The 23,243-nt window shown below is 42.3% G+C and overlaps 2 long non-coding RNA genes across 4 annotated transcripts in view; one reads left to right on the top strand and one right to left on the bottom strand.

Annotated features, from left to right (window-relative positions):
• On the bottom strand, window positions 1-1,530 carry LOC112646115 (uncharacterized). Its single transcript, XR_003127473.2, has 2 exons — window positions 1,340-1,530; window positions 1-889 (listed from the first exon to the last, which is right to left on the bottom strand). It is a non-coding gene; the product is annotated as an uncharacterized LOC112646115 (long non-coding RNA).
• A 69-nt stretch (window positions 1,531-1,599) lies between these two features.
• The window catches only part of LOC112646114 (uncharacterized), a 36,639-nt gene continuing 14,995 nt past the window's right edge, over window positions 1,600-23,243 (top strand). For 2 of the 3 annotated variants that reach the window (XR_003127472.3, XR_003127471.3), the window contains exons 1-4: window positions 1,600-1,881; window positions 2,384-2,608; window positions 5,679-5,740; window positions 5,830-5,952. This is a non-coding gene — a long non-coding RNA (uncharacterized LOC112646114). Of the gene's footprint in view, window positions 1,882-2,383; window positions 2,609-5,678; window positions 5,741-5,829; window positions 6,071-23,243 lie in introns of those variants that run through there. The other variant, XR_003127470.3, reaches the window with a different exon arrangement.

Below are 23,243 nucleotides of genomic sequence, written 5' to 3'. Positions count from 1 at the left end.
TTTATACTATTTTCACAATGAGAAAAAATTTATTTGTAAAATGAAGAAAAATGGAATTTCAAAGCATCTTTTTATTTCAGAAACAAGATCCAACATTTTTAAGGTGTAAGTGAGAAAGACAGACCAGAGTAGGAATATGAAGCAAATCTAGGACTTAATCAAAATCAAACAAATGTGCGTGCCTCCACGATTCTTCCACTTGGGCCGACGTGTGGCTTGAAGGTTTTCAGCAGCCAATGTGAAAAGTCACCTACGTAATTCCACAGTTCTGACCTCAGACAGCAATAGACTGATTACTCTTGACAGGGACAACATCTCCTGACTCTGGCCCCAGAAACTTCTCCTCAAGGTCTAAAGGAAGGCTGGTTTTCTACTTGGTGGTGAGATGGGTGTCTCTGGTAGCCCAGGGTGACTGGCCAGGGGTCTCTCCAACATCTTACCACTGCCCTCGGGTCTGCTGAGGCAGGGACACATGTCCACACCAGGAAAGAGCTGACCCAGGCCCACCTCTTCCATCCTTGCTACCCTACCCTGTCCCCTTGTGGTCCTTCTGCTGACAGCTGGTCCTCCTCCCCTGCCTCTCCTGCCCAGTCCTCCCAGTGCAATCCAGCCTGAAGCTACTTTCCAGGCTCCACATCATACATTGGCTCCCCCAACTCCTTCAAGCACTTTCCTTCATGGTGGCACCTCTGCAAGCTGGTCAGCCAGTCTTCAAAGTCCTTGTGCCTGCTTACAGCCTGCCCCTGGTCTCACGCTGCCTCCTGTCCTTCTTGACCATCACCTGGGTGAAATCAAGAGATCAAACAGCTGCTGCCCAGGGTGACTAGACAGCCATTCCTCAAAGCTGGTGCCTTGGCTGCCACCAGCACATAAACTGCTTGTTATTGGCCTGCAGAGAGAAGGACAGAAGTTGTCAGCAAGCTTGTCAAAGCTTTGACAGTGATGCCAGGAGAGCAGAGCACGAGCGCACTGGACTTGCTCATTGTGCCGGATAGAGACTAGACTAGTTCAGGTGTGGCTGACTCAAGGTGAGTCTCATGGGGGCTGAGTTGCCCACCAGCAACATGCAGGAGGACCACTTGCCCGGCCTGCTGGATTGCAAATCTTTTAAAAAGCAACTCCTCCAACTTGGTTTGGAGGATCTATCTAGAGACCAGCAGCCATGCCCTCTTGCCTAACTGTAATAGCACCATGAGGACCTTACTACTTTCCAGGCTCTGTGCTAGACAAATTGGGTGTGTTGTCTCATGTAATCAGAGCCACTCCAGGAGGTAAGTACTATTGTCATCCTCATTTCATGATTAACACAAAGGAGTCCCAGAGTCGTCCTGTTGCTTACTGTAGGTCTTGCAGGTGGCTTGGGCAAAGCAGGGATTCAGACCCGACTCGGCCTGAACCTGAAAGCTGTGCATTTACTATTGCCCTTCCGAGTAGCAGGACAATGTCTGCAGGACTTCTGGAATCAGCAGGAAATCCCAGGCTGTTTTCCCTAATCAGGAGCAGGTAAGGGGTAGCTGTCTCCCCTGCCTTCCCTACCTTAGCTCATTCGGGTTAGAGCTTGTTATTCTTGATTTTAAAACAATTGTTCCCATGGCAACACCCTGGCAGCTTCTCTTAGCAACCAGGGCTATCTTTCACAATTGTAACAAAGTTGGTTCAAATACAAATACGAAACTGCTTTTTGAGAGAGTTTTCGGAGGCAAAACCAAATTGACCGATTGACCAGAGCTTAACTTTTTACACAGATTAAGAAAATCATAGCAAGATTTGAAAACCGCTGGAAAGCAGTTCCACCAGCCCGAACAATGGGCAAAAAAAAAAATAGGAGACACCCACGTTTGCAGTCCAGGATACTGTTTCGAATCTAAAAACCAACAATAGGTAAACTCTAAAATGTGAATTTTCCTCTGATTGACAAAAGGTTCACAAATTGTGAGTATTTAAGGCTTATAGATTGAGTTCTCTACTGCTGCTGTGACAAATTATCACCAATTTGCTGGCTTAAAAAGAAGACAAATTTAATATCTTGCAATTCAGCCCGTCAGAAGTCTGCCACAGAGCTCACCCGGCTGAGCTCAGGGTGCTGGCAGGACACACTAGTTTCTAGAAACTCTAGTGGAGGGGGAGGGATTCCTTTTCTTGTCTTTTCAAGCTTCTAGAGGCTGTCTGCTTCCCTTGCCCAATGATCCCCTTCTTCTGTCCTCAAAGCCAGCAATACTGAGCTGAGCCCTTCCCTTGACATCTCTTCTGATCCTCTCTTCCACTTTTAAGGACACTGATCACCCGGGGCCCTCAGATCATCCAGGATAATCTCCTTATTAGCAACCTTAATTCCATCTGCACCCGTAATTCCTCTTTGCCTTGTTAACTAATACATCCACAGGTTCCAGAGATTAGGATGCGGGCATCTCTGGGGAGCCATTGTTCTACCACAGTGGATAGAGCAGCCAAGGCAGGTGTTCCTGAGGAGGAAGTGAATGGTGGGGCTTCGGCTCTGACTTCTCCTCTGGTGTCCAGGAGCACAGCACCTCCGGCCCCTCAGTCTCATGGATCCCTCTGGCCTCCCTCTTGGATATCCTGGCTTTGGTTAAAGTACATCCTTATGAAGGTAAAAAAAAAAAAAAATGTGACCCACAGTCTTTTCCCCAATCTTTGCCCCAAATAGCAATGGTTAGTGGTGAGGAGAGGCCCCTAGAACAAGGTGAGCCCACAGGGAGGTGGGGTCGGGCATTAGGGAGACGGGCCCAGACAACCAGTCCTGTTTGGAGGCAGGAGCAAGGGCAAGGGCAAGGTCACCTGCCAGGGCAGGAGGGGCTGGGAGGGAAGCAGAGGGGACTCAGAGCCACTGACTTGTTGGCTGGAGACACCTGGGTTGGATGCTGAGCAGGCGGATGAAGGGCCCTGGTTACCCCATGAGGCACTCACGGAGCAGGACCCCACACAGATCCCCCTGCAAGTCAATAAAGACAAATGGAAGGACAGAACTTCCTGGGCAGAAACGGCCTTCAGGCCCGGCTGAGGATGCGCAAGAACGTGCTGGGTCCTGCGGTGACACCCTGGGGGAGCAGGATGAGGGAAGGTGCCTTGGGAGCCACACGGCCTAGCGGGAGAGGGAAGAAATACCCTCTGAGAGGCGAACTCAACAATCGCAAACACACGAGTCCAAGAGCCAAAGGACTATGAGCTGTTTGGAAGAGGTGCTGGGGCGGGGCGGGGGGGTCCTGTGGCCTAGGGCTCGGGGGTGAGTGCAGCAGCGAGAGGTGGGGAAGCAACAGGTGGTTGGGAGTTATCAGCTGTGTGACTCAGGAGGTGACTGCCCTCCCGTGCCTCAGTTTCCCAGTCTGCGACCCCAGAACTCCAGGGTCGTACCTGTTGAAGCAACCCCCAGGCACAGCGCTGGGATCCCAGGGGACAGCTCTGTGTCAGCGTTTGTTTCTGTGTTTGTTCTCTCGCGGTGAGGAGTTAACGGAAGGTCCACTCTCCTAACAGATTTGTAAGTGTCGCCCCGGTATTGTCCCTGTCGCCCGGCGCTGCATCTCGGAGCTCAGCGCTGGCACCCTGTGGCCCGGTGATTGCTGATCGCCGACTTGTCGATCGGTGTGCGGGGGCCAGCGCCTCCTTGCCCCGCCACGGTGCCCCTAAGTATAGGTCGGTTTCCCGCCGAGGGTGAGAATGAGGCTAGACAGCCGAGAAAGACACAGGAGAGGCAGCGAGACCCATTCGGGAGCAGGAAGGGCCCAGTGGGTGATCTGACCACGCTCACCTGGGGGGACCTGTAGCCGCTGGGGAACACAGCTCAAGGCCAAGTTGCAAAGTGCTCCAAAAGGCCGCCCAAAGTCCCCTAGGAAGTCCCCAGATGAGTGAGATCAAAAGAGCCGCACCAGGGCACTTGCTGCTTGCCTGGAGACATTCGGGAATGTGTGGCTTTCTACAGAAAGTCAGGGACCCTGACTTGGTGCCACTCGGAGCCCAGTTCCTCATTTGCCAGGTGAGGATGACAGTCACCTTCCTCAAAGGGCAGGAGTGAGAGTGAGGACGTACTGTCCGGGATAGATCTAGCCAGTGCTCCAAAAGTATTAACTATAATTCTCCCCAGGAATGCATGACGGTATTTTTTAGTGGTTTGATGTCAAAATGTGTTTCTGTTGTTAACAGTGAAATATCCCCCCCCCCCCAAATAAAAACCTCATAGGGTAAAAGAGGGCAGGCCTGATTGGTTTGGGGGTTCGAGGCCAGGAGCCTACGTTGCTGGGCCTTCCCGCTCCCCGCAGGGCACCTCTCCGGAGAAGGGCCTTCCTCATGCTTTTCCAACCTGCTCTGGCCCTGCCGCTCCGCGGGGAGGCCCCCGGAGGAGGGCTGCGTTGGCCGGGGCCATGCCCCCCAGCCTCCCAGCCTGGGGCTGAGTCTGGTTCCTGAACAACCAGTTCATCGAATGGCAAGCTTGCTGGTCAGTTTGATAAAAGCCAGTGCACTGAATGTCAGTCCACCAAATGTCAAGTCACCAAATGACATTTTTGAAATTCATCAGGAACTTGCTCCAGTTTTCACTACTGATAAGATTTACAGCAATTCGTACTGAACTCCTGGGCAGTCCCAGTCCGCCGTCTGCTCCAGGCTCGTCCTCTCCTTTCAGGGCTCTGCACTTCCCCATCTGTACCCTCTGGACTCTGCCCCTCGGCCGTCTCTGGCCTCTGCCTTCTGCTCCTTTAGGAGCTCTTGATGGGGTGCGTAGCCCAGACCTGGTTATCAGCTGCCCCTTGCCTCACGCTTCTTCCTGCAGAGGGGCTCCCCGCTCTGATTCCGCTACGCGAGCTCCTGCCACAGGCAGCTTGGGACAGGAACAGAGCTTGAACTCTTGTTCTGGAGGCAAAAGGAAAGCCAGTCACCTAAAACCTCACCAAAATCTTCTAAACATGTTTTTTAAAGCAATCCTCCAACTAAAACAAATACAGTCTGAGGAAATTCTCTGAATTTCTATTTGGCAAATTGTCTATATGGTGAATTAGACTGTTGACAGATCGGTGTATGGTTTTTGTTTTTGTTTTTGTTTTTGTTTTTGTTTTCTAAACTGACCTAAAACTGGAACTCAGGCCCCAGATTTCTGGTCCAATTGACTTTCTTCTTCATAATATTTCTCAGTACTTGGTTGTAAACACAATCAGGGTGTCCTTATTAGTATGGTTAAATTTGGTTTCTTTTCTCTATTTTTGGCAACTTTGTTTTTGCAAAATGCATTCTCTCAATTTTTTTCCCACTTGCTTTCTTTTAAAAAATGCAGTGTATTTAAGATGTTAATAGACTCATTTTAATTTGCACATATTCTTGTTAATAATGAAATCTACTTAATGTGAGTTAGAACTAAAAGCTTGTCAGGGTAATTCACAAACATTTAGAAACTCCGTAGCAATTCTAGGAGGATTCCCTGTTAATATTCTTAAGGACTTTCAATGGGTATACTAAGTAGGGCTTGGTAATAACAGAAATAGCAAACAAATTAAAATTGGACTCTCGGTAACAATTGGGAAGAATGAATATGCACACCCTTCAGTGTGCAATTGAATCTAGTTGCGCGGGTGCCTCCTACACATTTAAGAAGAACATCTTTATTGAATAACCATCATGCTAAGTGTCACTTAAGACTGGTAGGGAGTCACCTGACTTCACTATATTTCTTCCAGGAATGCACAAGAGAATGGCATCAATCAAATTTAAAATAATGCAATCCTCATTTGGCATCAAGGTTAGCAGCAATCTCTATTTGTAGCATATAGCAAATTTTCATGTGAGCAGTGTAATTTACAAGGAATGCACATTTTATTAAAATTCCAGCCTTGGAGACATCTTAAAACCTATTCTCTGGCCTTCGAGGATATCCTGATGATCCATGAGAAATGTCAAAATGATCCCCGATTTCCACAGTGGATTACAACTTCAAGAGCAGCGCCTATCACTGTAAGGATAAATCTCTCTGCAGGCTTAATCTCTTTGAGAATTCCATTTATATTAAAAGAAAAACACTTTGCTATGTATTTGTACATTAAAAAAAAAACCCAGGATTGAAAGTGGAGCTTTCATACATTATCCTGTTTAATCTTCACAACAATCTTTGGCAGGAGGTATTATAATCACCACTCAAAAGATGAGGTGCCTGAAGCTCAGAGAGGCTAAATGACATTCCCAACTTCACATGGCTCATGAGAAGTAGATAGGCATTAAATTTAAGTCTCCTGGCTCTGAGTCAATCAATAGTCAATCAAACATGCATCGCCTATTATATACACAGACCTTTGTCTTTTTTTACTTCTTTTTTTTCCCAGCTCCGCTTAGATGTAATTGGCAAGTAACATTATGTAAGTTTAGGGTGGCCAGCGCAGTGATTTTAAACATGTGCATGTTGCAAAATGATTACCACGATGAGGTTAATTGAACATCTATCACCTCAATTTTATTATTTTTTTAAGTATTTTGTTTTTATGTATTTGAGATAGAGAGAGAGAGAGAGCACAAGCAGGGGTCAGAGAGAGCAGAAGAAGCAGGGACCCTGATGCGGGGCTCCATCCCAGCACCCCAGGATCATGATCTGAACTGAAGGCAGATGCTTAACATACTGAGCCACCAAGGTGGCCCATCACCTCAATTCAGGTTACAATTTTTGTGTGTATGCAGTGAGAACTTTTAAAACCTACTCTCTGGATCCCTGGGTGGCTCAGCAGTTTAGCGCCGCCTTCAGCCCAGGGCGTGATCCTGGAGTCCCGGGATCGAGTCCCACTTCAGGCTCCCTGCATGGGGCCGGCTTCTCCCTCTGCCTGTGTCTCTGCCTCTCTCTGTGTGTCTCTCATGAATAAATAAATAAAACCTTTAGAAAAAATAATAAAACTACTCTCTTAGCAGCTTTCAATGATATACTGTATCATCATTAATAATCACCATGCTGTACATTACCTCCTCAGAAGTAACTAATCTCATAACTGGAACTTTGTACACCTTCACCCATTTCCCCCTACTCTGGGAAACCAAGAATCTGTTCTCTGTTTCTATCCATTTGGCCTTTTTGCATTCCATGTATAAATGAGATCATACAGTATTTGCCCTTCTTTGTCTGATTTATCTCATTTTTAGCGTAATGCCCTCAAGCTTCACTCATGTTGACACAAATGGCAGGAATTCCTTCTTTTTTATGGTTTTAGTATTCCACTGTAGACATACACTACGTTTTCTTTATCTACTTATCTGTCAGTGGACATTTAGTTTCCATACCTTGGTTACTGTGAATAATGCTATAATGAATGTGGGACTGCTGATATCTCTTTGAGACAGTGGTTCCATTTCCTTCAGATATATGCCCAGAAGTAGAACAGCTAGTCATACAGTAGATCTCATTTTTAATTTTTGAGGAAACTCCATACCGTTTTCCACAGTGGCTGCACCAATTTACACTCCCACAAACAGTGCACAAGGGTTCCCTTCCCCACACCCTCACCAACACTGTTATCTCTTGTTGTTTATTTTTGTTTTTTTTTTTAGAACAGCCATCCTACCAGATGTGAGGTAGTATCTCATTGTGGTTTTGATTTTCCTCTCCCTGATGATGAATGATGTTGAGCATCTTTTCACGTACCGGTTGGCCATTTGAGTACCTTCTTTGGAAAAAAAAAAAAAAAAAAAAAAACATCTGTTCTGTTACACAGACCCTTCTAGACAGTCGTGTTTGTGGGGAAGTAGCAACTGTCCAGATTGCTGCTAACCCTGACCCATCATCTCTCACCTGGATAGTTCCAGTAACTTGCTAATATCTCCCTGCCCCAAACCTCAACATTCTATTCACCCCAGGGTGCTACATCCATCTCTATGAAATGCCTCATTTTCACATCACCCCCCTGCTTAAAGCCCCTTCGATGGCTCCCAATCATCCATAAGAATAAAATTCAGCCTTCTCCACAGGACTCATAGAACTTTTACCATCTTCCCCCAGCCTCTCACCCCAACAAGTCCTAACCTCTGCACCCCACCCCCACCTGCCAGGTTTTTCCATGTGCTTTTTCCTCTCTCTGAGATGGTCTGCCTCTTCCAGACCTGGCGAAATTGGCCAAGGCTGACTCGAAGTGCTCTTTGTGAAGCCTTCTCAGATGTCCCACCCATGACCTCAGGCAGACCTGGTCCTCCCCTTCCATCTGTTATAAACTGTCCATTGTTTCATAACCGGGTCTGCTGTCCATCCCTCCAACATGCTGAGCTTTCAAGGAAATCAATCAATCCTTAATCCATTCTTATTGTGTATGTGTGTGATCTCTTGCTACTGATCCACACCCCATTTGCTTCTCGCAGTGCTACAATGCGGTCAGCCCACTACATGCCAAGCACCAAGTCCAATGCTTGTTTTTGTAAAGTTTTTCTGGAACACACACATGGTTAAACATGTACATATTGTCCATGGCTGCATAACCTGTAAAACTGAAAATATTGATAGTTTAACCCTTCACAGGAAAATATCACTGATCCCCATGCTGGAACTTAGGTCAAAAGTTAAAGCCAACCTATAGTCCTCCTGAGTGGGGAAACCAATCTCTGTGGCATGTCAGTGACTTGAGCTCTAGTCTAAATTCTGGGATGGGCTTACTCTTGTATATTGGACAACTCTGTTCGCCTACATGGACCTCAGTTTCCATCTCTATAAGATAATAAACTTAGATTAGATCAATGATTTTTAAATGAGAACGCTTTTCCTACAGCAAGCCTTGTGTATGAAGCAGATAAAGACAAAGTTATTCTACTAAGGGCTAGGGTCGGAAGCCAGAGTTCTAACCCCGCCTCACCTTGCTACACAGTTCCCAAAGGGGTTTCACAGTCCCCCACAACCCCAAGTAGTAAAGCTACTCTCTGAGTCCCTTCTACAGTTGCCATCCATGATTCTGAGTCTAAGGGACCATGAAAACCTCCAAGATTTAGAACTCTATGAAATCAAAGTCCATCTTTCAGAACTTTTATCCTAACCAAACCACAACTGGGGTAGATTGAAAAGGAAATAAATAAATAAATAAATAAATAAATAAATAAATAAATAAATATTATCAGACATTTCCCCCACTTAGCCACAGGGCAGCATAAAGGATACCCATCTGCTTTCTGGAATGAACTGGCACTTTCTGTGATCTGTCTTGGGCATTTTAAAACACAAAAGCAGAGTGTCAGCTTTGGGGAGATGTACAACATGAGGGATTGTCACTCCAGTGACAGAGCACTCATGGGAACAGTGCTGTTTCAAAAGGCATCAGGCAGGGAATGACATGGTGAGTTATTTGTTGCCTGAGCGGGAACTGTTTTGAGTAGCTCACAAGTGCATTGGAACTATATCAAAGAGTATTTTGGTCCCTAGGTAGGGAGCTTCCTAGAAAGATAACTGGTCAAAGGTCCTTACAGCTCAGAGCTCTGGAGCAGGTCAGGATATTTGCACAGTCTTCCTCTGACACTCCATGTACTTCTGACAAGTACTCTGAGCTCTCTGGGGTTTGGCTTCCTTATCTGTGAAATGACGAGGTTGCACCAGATAATAACAGTGGGTCAAGCTCTGTGATAAGGCTTTGCATACAATAACCCAACTAATGCTCACAAGCATTCTCTCTATATAATATATCCATTTTATGAAATATGTAAGAAATTGAATCTTACAGAGAAGTTAAGTGCCACCCAAAATTATACAGGTGGGCTGATAGAGCAGCTGAATTTTATTTTTTTTTAAGATTTTATTTACTTATTCATGAGAGACACAGAGAGAGAAGCAGAGACACAGCAGAGGGAGAAGCAGTATCCCTGCGGGGAGCCCAATTTGGGCCTCAATCCCAGGACCCCGGGATCACACCCTGAGGAAAAGGCAGATGCTCAACCACTGAGCCACCCAGGCTATAGGAAGCAGTTTACCAAAATGGTTAAGGTAGTCAAATAGCTTCTGCGTGGATCCTGGCTTTGCCATTGATGGGGTGTGACACTAGTTTGTTTACATACTGTAATTTCGATTTCTTTTTCTATAAAGTGAGTCTGATGGCACTGCAAGCTCACAGAGTTGCTTAAATGATCAGATGAGGTAATTTTTGTAAAACACCTGGTACATATTGAGTCATAATTAATGGCTACTACTGTTTTCTGGCTAATACCAAAACTTGTATTATTAACCATTTGGTATAAATTGAGCTTGCCTCCCTATCTCTTCTCTGATAGGATTCTTAGCAACGTCACTGATGACCTACATCAGGCCAAGGCCAGTGAATGGTCAATTGTCTCTCCTTACCCCATCTCTAAGCTCTCAGTAGCATCTGACATTGCTGAACACTCTTCCTGGAAATATTTTCCTCTCTAGGCTTCAGGATGCCACATTTTCCTGGTTTTCCTACTACCTCAGAGATCACTCCTTCTCAGTTTCCTTCACCAGGCCCTCCTCCTTTCTCAGACTCTTCCAGGTAGGACATCCCCAAGGCCTTAGTCTCACATTCTTCTCTTCCCATCGACACCTTTTTCTTAGGGCATAATGTTTCATCCTACAGCTTTGAATGGGCTGACAACTCACATTTCTCTCCCCGCCTGGGGAGGTCCCTAGCCTCTGAGCTCCAGTTGTTCTAATGCTTCCATGTGGATGTCTCAAGGGCATCCCAAACAGACATGTCCTAAACAAAAATATATTTCCTCTCTGCTCACATTGCCATGCACCCCCCACCAACTCACATCAGTAAAGGAGTAAAGGGCACCATCATCGGGTGGCACCTAGTCATTTAGACCAAACCTGGGTATCGTCTGGATTCCTCTCATTCCCTTACACCTTGCATGAATTCATCAGTAAGTTCTTTTGGCTGTACCTCCAAAATACACATTATTGAACTTGACATTTTTTACCATGCTCCACTGCTACAAGCCTGGTCCAAGTCACTATCACCTACTTCCTGGGTGCCTGTAGCAGCCTCCTCCTAACCCTTTCTTTTGAGCATTTGAATGCAGTTTAATTTGTTCCCCCAAAGTGACTGGATTTTAACTTTAAGTTTCTCTTAAAGACTGTGTGCTTAAGAGCTCTCACCTCCATAGTCAAGCGGTGTCATTTTATTTTCCTGTATTAAGAATAGAACAAGGGCAGCCCGGGTGGCTCAGCAGTTTAGCGCCACCTTCGGCCCAGGGCGTGATCCTGGAGACCTGGGATTGAGTCCCACGTCGGGCTTCCTGCATGGAGCCTGCTTCTCCCTCTGCCTGTATCTCTGCCTCTCTCTCTCTCTCTCTCTCTCTCTCTCTCTCTGTCTCTCATCAATAAATACATCTTTTAAAAAAAGAGTAGAACAAGTATGAATGAGGTGAATTTGGTCATTTTTGCAAACTGGAGGAGAATCTGAGCCCAGCTGCCATTCAATCCACTTCCTCTTCACTCTGCTTCCACTACCTGACCCTAATAAACCAAATAACTTGCTAAGCTTCCCTGGATTTGCCAGCATTTGTCTGTTCATAAACAATGTAATCATAATGACACACCATGCTGGAAGCTCTGGCCTGGGAAAAATGAGTGAATTTGAATCAACTAAAGACTGTCCAAGACTATGTGAGGACAGAGAAATGGGCCCCATGTGACAAGCCAGGCTAACAACAGAACATGTCCAGGAGGGTATGGCAAACTCAATTCTGGAACAGGTGAATATAAAGGCCAAGGGGTCCAACTATAAAGAACACTAACTCTCTACTTCTAGAGGGCACTGATGCTGTATTGACACTTATTCAACAGATATTTTTAGGATCCACTATGGATAATTTCAGATCTCTGTGTCAAACAATAGTTTGGATATCATGATGATATCATACCTCATCGAGGATTAGAGGTACCTCATTTTGAGACATCTAGGTGGTTCATGAAGGTAGTCTATGAATGATTTTTTTTATCTTTTTAGTTGTTTTTATTCTTGTTTTTTTAAGTTGGCTCCACATCCAGAATGGAGTCCAACATGGGGCTTGAACTCAATGCTGAGATTAAGACCTGAGCTGGGATCAAGAGCCAGACACTTAACTGACTGAGCCACCCAGGTGAGCCTGAATGATTTTCGTTTAAAAGATATTTATTTATTTATTTATTTATTTATTTATTTATTTATGAGAGAGAGAGAGAGAGAGAGGGAAAGAGAAAACGACTGAGGAGGAGGGGCGAGGGAGAGGGAGAGAGAGAGAACCTCAAACAGACTCCCCACTGAGTGTGGAGCCCAACTCAGGACTCGATCCCAGGACCCTGGATCATGACCTGCGGTCAGACACTTAACCAACCAAGCCACCCAGGAACCCGTGAATGATTTTTTAACACATTTTTCCAAAAAGCTTAGCCAAACCCACACAATGACTGTGGCAAAATCTACCTGCTTTAAATTTCTTTGCTTTTTTCTGAAATTGCATCATTTCAGTTACACTGACTTTGGGATCCCTTCCCCTGTTTCTGAGATCACAAAGAAGGAAAAGACAGATCTTTATTTATGTTAAATTATAATTTTCAGAATTTTAAAATCATAACTCATGCAACTATAAAATGAACACTTGTCAAAATTTTACTCTACTCATTAATTACTAAGGGAACAAGTGAGATGTTGAGACTGGTTCAAATAGCATTTAAGGCACCAAGTCTTTATGGGCAATTAATTAAATGGCTATTAGGATAGAATTTCTGGACTAGACACAAACCCTTTAATGTCCACGAAGGCGACAAGCTATAAACTTTGGAGTTATCTGTTTCATTGGACAGAAATCATTTGTAACTCTGCTGGACAAAAATCTATAAAAGTTAACATGTAACTTCACTAAATCTAAACTTTAATCAATATTAAGCAATAAATCGAACAAGATAAACTCCTCTATATTTGCGTGGGTCTGCGTTCCTGTAGTGTATTGAAAGAACATTTCAACCTCTTTTTGACATTATTTCCAAATTTTGGATAACTCAGCAGTCTCTCTACCATCCTCCTAGTATCAAAAATAATCCCCAAAAAAGGCTGGTGTCAGTATGTTTGGTCCGATTGTTCACATATGTGCAGAAAAGGTGTTTATTAATAATGCATGTCTTCTTAAATCTGCAAATCTAGAGCCCTTCAGTATGGAGCAACTTCTGTGTAGAAATTTTCAATAAAAAATCTTGGATTGGGGTGCCTGGGTGGTTCAGTAGTTGAGTGTCCGCCGTCTACCCAGGGAGCGATCCCAGGGTTCCAGAATCGAGTCCCACATTGGTTTCCCTGCAGGGAGCCTGCTCCTCTCTCTGCCTGTGTCTCTGCCTCTCTGTGTCCCTTATGAATAAATAAATAAAATCTTAAAAAATATCTTGGATTGAGTGTTTGAAAGCCTCTATTATTTTGCTTTTTCATCTCCAGCCTAGGAAAGGAAGTACAAGGCAGTCTCTCCACCAGCTTCTACCTGGTGGTATGTGTACCTATATTTGGCGAGTGGGTTCCCCTCTTCTTGAGGGCTTCCAAATCTGTGCAGCTCCCCTGCCACCAGGAGGTGGTCTTCCTTACTAGCTGTGATGCTGAGACTGTAAGCCAGATATCACACTGGTTTCCTTGGGAGTGATTTGTAGGCATTGGCTCCACTTAGCAGGTCAGTAATTGTATTAGTCAGGGTTCTCTAGAGAAACAAAACCAATAGGATGTACGTATATGTTAAAAAAATATATTTATTATAGGAATTGATTCATGTAATTATGGAGACAAGGAAGTTCCGTGATCTGCTGTCTATATCCTGGATATTCAAAAAAGCTAGTGGTGTAATTCTAGTCTGAATCCAAAGGGGAGCCCATGGTACAAATCCCAGTCCCAGGGTGAAAGCTGATGTTCTCGCTCTAGGAGGCAGCCTGGGAGCAAGAGGAGGATGAAGTCTTCCTTCCTCTGCCTTTTTGCTCTAGTTAGGCTCTCAACAGAATGGATGATGGCTGCCCACATGGGGGAAGGAAATCTAGTTTATGGAGTCTATTGATTTAAATGCTAACCCCACCCAGGAACATCTTCACAGACACACCCAGAAATAATATTTAATCTAAGTACGCCATAGGGCAGCCATAAAATAAGCATAGCAGTAATTCTCCTTAATAGTGCGTTTGTCATACCTAATTAAATGAGAATCCTGCACAAATCTGACATCCAGTTATGGCCTTGGCTGTACAATTGACCTGTCCAATTATAGTCTGGTAAAAAAAGAGGACAGATTCTTACAAACTCAGGCAGAAACTATATTGCCATAAAAAAATAAGGAGACTCCGTAAAAGTATTTATTACTGAACTCTGAGGAATCAGGTAAGAATCCGATACCATTAGAGGTTTCCCTTTGATTTAAAAATAGTCTACCAAACCGAGGGTTAGTGAAGAATAAAGGAGAAAAGACTTTCTCCTATTTTCATCTATGTCCATAAAATATATAAAATATAGAACATTAAAAAAACATCCACAGTATTGCAAACAGAGCACAAATTAAATTTCCCTCACCAGTCCATTTGGTCCCATGTAATTAATTCTCATTTTGCTGGGTCTGGGTAAGCAATCTGGTTTCATACAGTAGACTTCTTTAGAGTCCTTGAAATTCTGACTCGGTCTACTGATACAATCTGAAAGTTGTTTCGGCTACATCCACTCAGAGACCTGTACCCAAGATCTATTCTTAAACCGAGTTGTATTTGGTACGATCCTTTTTCCTGGAGGCTCTGCAGCTGACCTTTCTTGTTGAAGACACAAATATGAGGCTGTACAACCTTTGGGCAAGCATCAGAAGAAAGCAGAAGCCTCTTTGATTATGAAACTGAATGACCATGGTTAATTCATTACAGTGATCAATAATATCAGAATGGAGAAGAAAATTCTATACCAGGGTAGAGTGCATAAGTATCTCATCAGACTTTGATTGCTGTTTCCCCTGAGGGTAAGAACATGTTATGGATAGCAAGAATATTGACCAATCTCCGGGGCATTTCTATACAACCTCTGAAATATTTGAATTAATAACATTCTTAAATATGGAAACTTAACCTAGGGAAAGCTAAACATTTGACAGTTTGATTTTGACAGTTTTTGCCATGTAACTCTTATGATAATGTTGAATTAACTGAAAGGTATGGAGTAAAGCAAAATGAAAACACCGTAATTATTTCTAGCACCTGTTTTTTACAGGGTGAAATAACATACCCTTATGATTTCCAAGGGACCTCTTGAAAATCTAAAATATTGTTTCTTTTTTTAAAGATTTTACTTATTTATGAGAGAGAGGGGGCGGGGGCAGAGACACAGGCAGGAGAAGCAGGCTCTATGCAAGGAGCCCCATGTGGGACTCAATCCCGGGACCCCAGATCATGCCCTGGGCCAAAGGCAGACGCTTAACCCCTGAGCTACCCAGGTGTCCCTAAAATATTGTTCTGATGTAAAAAAATATCCTGGGCATGTCATTTTATTTTTCTCAATTTAGGTTTCAAATATGGCCAGATCAAGGGTTATCAAAGGAGATTCAATGCCTTGATTAAGGCGGGGTCACAGGTGCCTGAGGGGAAACTATATGGTTACCTATTTAATCTAGGTGGCAATATAATATTTGTAAATATTTTAAAGGCAACATGATTGTAAGCAACCCAAGCTTCTTTAGAGTGAAGACATTTTGGCCTTTGTTGTTGTTATTAGTTTTTAGATAATCAAAGATGAGATAAAGTCAACATAAAGGCCAGCAAATTATTCTAGTGAGACCCAGAATCTTTGCTATCTAGATGGATAAGGGCTGTAAAACCTATTTATCATTTTCACAGAGAGAATGCCAAATTAAAGTTATGAGCTAATATAGTAGCAGCAGAAAAGCTTACATGAATTTTTTTTCTTTTACATAATCTTGTGAATAAGCCCATCAAAATTGAGCAAACTTTGCCAAAATTTTAACACATTTTGTATCCTCTTTTCAGACTCTGGTATTATAAAACCTAGACAAATAAAATCCATTGCTTTCATATCCTCTACATCTTGCTGTACATATTCACTAAGCTCTTGTATTCTGGAACACACTGACATTTTAGGACAAATCAACAACTGTCTATTTTTCTTGTGAAAACAAAACCTAATTCCATCACCTTGCATACATAGTTCAATTTCTCTATCACTATTGCTCCTTGTATACTTTTGAGCACCAATATTATTTTTTGAGGTATAATTTATATAATCAAATTCATCCTTTCTTTGTGGAGCTCCAATACATTATTGGGTAACCACCACCATAGTCAAGACATAAAACAGTTCTTTACAGATACCCCCAAATCCCCTCACACCCTTTTTCAATTAACCCCTCATTGTACTCCCAGCCCCTGGCAACCACTGATATCTTTTCTGTCCCTATACTTTTGCTTATTCCAGAATGCTCTATAAATGGACTCCTACTGCATGTATGTAGCCTTTTGAGTTTGGCTCCCCTCAGTTAGCATAACGTACTTGAGCCTCCTCCATGTGTGGTTGTGTGCCTCCGTGGTTTGTTCCTTTCCATTGCTAAGTAGTATTCCATTGTATAGATGAACAGCAGTTTATCCGTTTGGAAGCTGAAGGACACTTGGATTGTTCCCTTCGTTGAGCAATTATGAATAAAGACTCAAATATTCTCATACAGGTTTTTGTGTAAATGTTAAGTTTTCCTGTTACACAGAAATATCTAGGAGTGAGGCTGCTGGGTCTTACGGTAAGTAAATGCTTAACTGCCAAACTGTTTCCAATGTGACTGTACTATTTTTCATTCTTATAGCAACATAGGAGGCTTCCATTTGCTTCACATCTGCACTAGCACGTGGTATTGTCAGGTTTTTATTGTTATTGCTTGGTTGGCTTCCATTGTTGTTGGTGGTAGTGTTTCGGCTGTTCTAATAATTATACGCTGGTATCTTTGCTGGCTTTAATTTGCATATCTCTAGAGACTAATGATGATGAGCATCTTTTCATATGCGTATTTGCCTTCCATATCTTCATTAGTAAAGTCTGTTCGAATCTTTTGACCATTTTCAATTCGAGCTGTTTCTTTCCATTTTGTTGAGTTTAGAGAGTTCTTGTATATTCTAGATCCAAGTCTTTTATCAGATATGTATTTGGCAGACATTTTCTGCTAATACGTGGCTTGCATTTTCATTCTTTTTATAGTGTCTTCTGAAAGCAAATGTGTTTAATTCCAATCAAGTACGACTTACCATTTTTGTTCTTCTAGGAACCATAGTTTATAAGCATCATATCTAAGAAATTATTCTCTCACCCAAGATCATAAAGACTTTCTGTTGTGTTTTCTTCTATAAGTTTTGTAGTTTGTGCTTTCCACAAGATATGGACTGAGAGTCATTCTTTCATATGTGGATGTCTAGTTATTACAGTACTTGTTGAAAAAACTAAAATTTCTCTAGTATTGCCTTTGTACCATTGTCAGCCTCAATTAACCGTAGAAGAAAGGGTCTCCAACTGGACTCTCTAGTCTGTTCCATTGACCGATGTGTCTGAACTTTTGCCAACAGCACCCTGTTTTGATTAGTGTAGCTTTAAAATAAATGTTGAAGTGAGGGAGTATGGGTCTTCCAACTGTGTTATTTACATTTTATTTTTTTCAACTTTGTTATTTTTAAAAATATACGTTGGCTCGTCTATATTCTTTGCCTTTCTCTTTAATTTTAGAATTAGCTTGATAACTTCTACAGTAGTCATTCTGGGTTTGATTAGAGTTCCATTGACTTTATAGGTCAATTTGGGAAGAATTGACATCTTCACAATATTGAGTTTTTTCCATCCATTAACATCTATTTATTTCTTTTCTTATTCTTTTGTACTATAATTTTCAGCAAATAAATGTTTAACTTAATTACTTTGATTTATACCTCTGTATTTCTTGGGTTTTGGTGCCAATGTAAATGGTAAGGCTTTTTAAGCTTCAATCCAAGTGTTCATTACTAATACATATGAAAATATAACTGATTGTTATATATTGACTTTGTATCCTGCATCCTTGAATAACTCGTTTATTAGTTTTAGGATCCTTTTTGGATCTTCTATGTAGGAGACCTTACCATTTGAAAGTGAAGATATTTATCAATTCTCTGTAATCTGTATGCTTTTTATTTCTTCTTGCTTTTTTCTTGCACTGACTAGCACCTCCAGGATGATGCTGAATGGGAAGGGTTAGAGTAGCTAACACCAATGCTAATCATAACACTTCATCAAAATAACTCACTTGAACCAAAATAATTTCACAGAGAAAACTGGAAGGAAGGTCATTGAAAAGTCACTGTTGTACATAAACATTTTTGTAAACTATTAAAGTTCACAAATAGATATAACTGAACTATCTATGCTTACATGTCTCTTTGCTCCTCCTTCATGTGATAAAAATGAGCCAGGTGCCTTAAAATGACCCAAAATTATAAACACTCTTTAGGGATCCCTGGGTGGTGCAGCGGTTTAGCGCCTGCCTTTGGCCCAGGCGCGATCCTGGAGACCCGGGATCGAATCCCACGTCGGGCTCCCGGTGCATGGAGCCTGCTTCTCCCTCTGCCTGTGTCTCTGCCTCTCTCTCTCTCTCTCTCTCTCTCTGTGTGTGTGACTATCATAAATAAATTTAAAAAAAATAAAAAAATAAACACTCTTTAGTATATAAAAATAATAAGTCAAACATATAAATTTAAAATTATGATTAGTAATTAATGTTTCATTATTCATTCTTACAAATTATCTAGGTAAATGATAATTACCAAATAACTCAATATAGTATTAATTCAGGGTTTCAAGTTACCTGAGGACATTGTAAAGTATGTCCAACCTGGTGTACTACAGAGCATACATACTGTGATAGAAACTCTTTTCAGAATTACCATCCGAGTTAGTTAAATAAACTTTATTATCTTCAGAATCTTAAATGCCATGTAGGAGTGATGTTAGATTATTTGATCAGTAAACCAATATTAAAAGGCTAGGAAGTTCATGAGAATGTTTAACAAAATCTCCAAACTAATAAAATTGAGGAAAAGATCTTTACTTATTTCTTATTTTTTAAACCAAAATTGTTAAACCAGTCTAATTTTTCCAAAGATTTATCTTAACTATGTGATCTTGGGTTCTTATATTAAAGTATTTATGAGGTAACATTGCCATTAAGGAGCATTTAAAAAAATCTACTACTTGAAAGTGAGGTTTCTTTATTAGAAAAGAAATTTGGAAGGTACGAAATTTATATAAGATTTATCAATTTCTGAAAACTAGCTGGACCACCGCTCCTTGATTTTAAGATGGAACAATTTGACCTGGAGGTAAGAAAAGCTTTCATACTTGAACAATGAGATACCAAGGCTGTTTCTGAACCAAAGACAAATAGGCCTCCAGACACAGAGAGAGCTCATGGCTTCAGGGCTACAGCTTCACCCAGCCTCCAGTGAAAAATAATCCCCAAAATACAAAAATCCAGGGGCCCCTGGGTGGCTTGGTCGGTTACGGGACCAACTCTTAATTCCAGCTCAGGTCATCATCTCAGGGTTGTGAGATCTAGCCCTGCATTGGGCTTCGCACTCAGCAGGGAGTCTGCTTGTGTCTCTCTCTTCTTCTGCCTACCCACTCACGTTTTCTCTCTCTAAAATAAATAAATAAATGCATAAAATATTATTTTTTAAAAATCCACCTGTTCAGATCTTAACTCTTCTTTCTAATGAACATGAAATTCTTAATTGAAATTTTTAATTGAATTTGATTCAGAAACGACATTGGTATGTCATTTGTGCTCACAAATAAACATCAAGTTTTTTTTTTTTTTAAAGACCATCAAATGAAAATGTCTGTCTTACCACTAGAGAATAGATACCCACTGTCTGTTCACAAGAGACCAGCAAATGGTTGCACGGTAGAACCAAATTCCCAGTTACAGTGCCCACAATGGGAACAACAAATGAGAATCTAAACAAAAATCCAGCATCTGAAAGTATGAAAAAAGAAAGAAGAAATCTAGAGAAACAGAAAGCCAGCCAAGTTAGATAGAGTTCTATTGTCACTTGGGATTCATTGTGGAAGCGAGAAAAGACAAGCCTGGGCTCACATTGCCCTTCAGATGCTCATCTCAGGCAACACAGTTTAATCAGCTCTGTCAGGTTAATCCACCTAGGCACCTCTGTACAGCAGCCTACAAAAAGCATAATTTTCAAAAAGATAAAACTTTGACTCTTGAGTAAATATAAAATGAACATATGTCAAAGGTTTGACTCAATTCATTAATTAATGAAGAAAACAGTAATACATTAAGACTCACTGAAAGAGCATTGCAAGGGCTAGATATTTAAAGACACTTTACCAAAGAAATGTTGGGATATGATTTCTGGGTTAGATACAAAACCATTTAAAGTTAAACCAGGTAATAAACTGTAACATTTGGTGTTATCCATTCAATCATATAGAAATTACTTGTCTCTCTGGGGACAAAAAGCTCCACGTTAACATATCTGGATCTTTAAACAATAGTAAGCAGAAGGTTATACAAAAATATCTTCTCTACCGTCAGTGGGGCTGTGGCTGTGCATGACATTCAGAGGACATGCCACTCGCCTTATGTGCAGGTTCTGAATAATTTGTCTTAACACTAAATAAAAAACTAAGGTACTTGAGAGAGAAAAGCTCATGCCATTGTGTCCTTGGAGAACAAAAATAGTAAAATTGATTGTTCCTGATTAATGAAAAGACATCCACTTCCCTTTACCCAAGACCATAAAGCTACTGCAGCTCAGAACCAAGGCTAGAACCCAAGACTTCAGCTCTCATCATGCTCCAGACATTGTATCCTAAAGGTCGATTAGTTCTTTAAGACAGTTTCAAGACAGATCAATAAAATGAGGGAAATAAATATGCAATGTTAACTCCTAGGCACCAATTAAAGGGAACTGGTTAGCACACAGAAGATTAAAGAGAATGTACTTCTTTCTGAAGGGGAGAAAAGACAAAGTTTGAAGTCCATGACAGTAAAATGCTCCCTCTCTGTCTCTTGGTCTCTCTCTCTCTCTCTCTCTCTCACTCGTGCATGCTGGGTCTTCTGTGTATGAATGTCTCCTTCCAAAGAAAACTACTATAGACCCCAACCTGAAGGAGTCCCATCTGGCTCAGTACCTGGCCTGACCAATGACTCAGAAAAGCCACTAGTAGGGGGATAGACTTGGCTCAGAAATTGAGACTCACGGATTTGGTTCTCAAGCTCTCCCCACACTCACCATTCCCTCAGCCTGCAGCAGGGCCTGAGGGGAGGTTCTGCTGCTCTGCTATGCTCCCTATGGTCCCTAAAATCACCCTTGGATTTTCTAGTTCTTTCTCTGGGTTTTTGTTTTTGTTTTTTTGTTTTTTTTGTTGTTGTTGTTTAAGATTTTATTTATTTATTCATGAGAGACACACACAGAGAGAGCTAGAAACACAGGCAGAGGGAGAAGCAGGCTCCCTGCTGGGAGCCCAACATGGGACTCGATCCTGGGTCTCCAGGATTACAGCCCTGGCCGAAGGCGGCGCTAAACTGCTGAGCCACCCGGGCTGCCCTCTTTGTCTGGTTTGAAAACAAAACGAAGATCAGCAGGAAGCTGAACAAAACCGTTCATTCAGGTTTCTGCGCTCCTGGAACGGTGTCTTTCAAACTGCTAGAACATACATTATTAACCTTATTATAGCAAAATCAGACGCAAGTACAGGTAACTATACTCAATGATTGTACCACCTAGTGACTTATTATCACAAGGTAAAAGTCCCTATAATTCCACTCCCGGACAAGAAATAGAACTCAGCCACCCACCCCGGAAACCTACTTCCTTCCTCCAAAAGCTCCCATGCTGGACCATGTTTTAAGTGGTGTGGAGTAGAAAACATTAGTGGGCATGCAAAAGGGTTTAAGTATCCTATTCAAGAACTTCTGTTCTATGTAACTCTTGTGTGACTGTGTCTATGTAGGTATTTGTACTGGGCCAGTTTCTCACTGAGGGTCACATTCACAAAAGGCTGATAGCCATTGCCACAGGGAACGCCTTTTGGGTTACAGCAGGGCAAGAGAAAACTCTAAGATTTTGTTCGTGCCCCCAAAGCAAGGATGGGCACAGATTCAGAAGCATGTGCTTCACATTTTATAAAGGTTGTAGAAAATTTCCTTTTTACCTATCAGAACTTTTTAGAAGACACAAAATATTTTTAAAGAAGATAAAATATCTGTCCATATTATGCAAAGAAAAAAAGGAATACGGAGTATGATAAAGAAAGCAATTAATCCACACTTAAAACTAATTGCCTCGCCCAGTGGGTCTTTAAATTATTCATCAGCGCTATTTAAAAATAATTGCGGTTTATGAAGAAAAGCCGTTATGGATTTTGTTTTAAAACTAAAAAGAAAGGGTTTCCTTTTATTTTTTTTATTTTTTATTTTTTTAATTTTTATTTATTTATGATAGTCACAGAGAGAGAGAGAGGCAGAGACATAGGCAGAGGGAGAAGCAGGCTCCATGCACCGGGAGCCCGACGTGGGATTCGATCCCGGGTCTCCAGGATCGCGCCCTGGGCCAAAGGCAGGCGCCAAACCGCTGCGCCACCCAGGGATCCCCGGTTTCCTTTTATTTATTTATTTATTTATTTTTATTTACCAACTCCTTGCAGCTCTTGAAACCAACCCGTTTTTAAACTGGTTTAATAGCCTCATTAGCCCCTCCCCGGTCGAATCAACTTTAACGTTTATCACACCAACACTTCCTGATGTTCCCTGAAACAGGTTCTGAACTCACAGAGAGGACAATGACAATGTTCTAGAAGAATACAAAGGTGTCTGCAAAAAGGAGAAAAACAGGCGTGCCCGGGTGGGTTCAGTTGGTTAAATGACTGACTCTTGATTTCAGCTCAGGTCATGATCTCAGGATTGGGAGGTCGAGCCCTGTGTTGGGCTCTGAGCTGAGCATAAAGCCTGCCTCTCCCCCTCCCTCTGCCCCTCCCCATCCTAAAAAAAAAAAAAAAAAAGGGAAAAAAAAAGGCTTTCAGAGAACAAGACAGGAAACGACCGCCAAGATGTGTTTCTGTGATTGAAGTTCATGGTGGGCCCTCCACCTCCTTCCCAATGGCTTGGGTTTCCCACAGTGTTTGCTCCGGCCACCCAGGGCTCCTGAGCGCTCTCTCCTCTCTCTGCATTTACCGAATGTCTCCAGTTCCTTCGTTTCCCTGCTTCTCTGGTTCCTTCAAGGAACACTCAGAACTGTGGCTGTGAAATGATAGAACTGG

The sequence above is a fragment of the Canis lupus genome, chromosome 6 (genome assembly GCF_003254725.2).
Source record: "Canis lupus dingo isolate Sandy chromosome 6, ASM325472v2, whole genome shotgun sequence".
NCBI classification, from domain to species: domain Eukaryota; kingdom Metazoa; phylum Chordata; class Mammalia; order Carnivora; family Canidae; genus Canis; species Canis lupus.
This window is presented reverse-complemented; position numbering and strand designations above follow the sequence as displayed.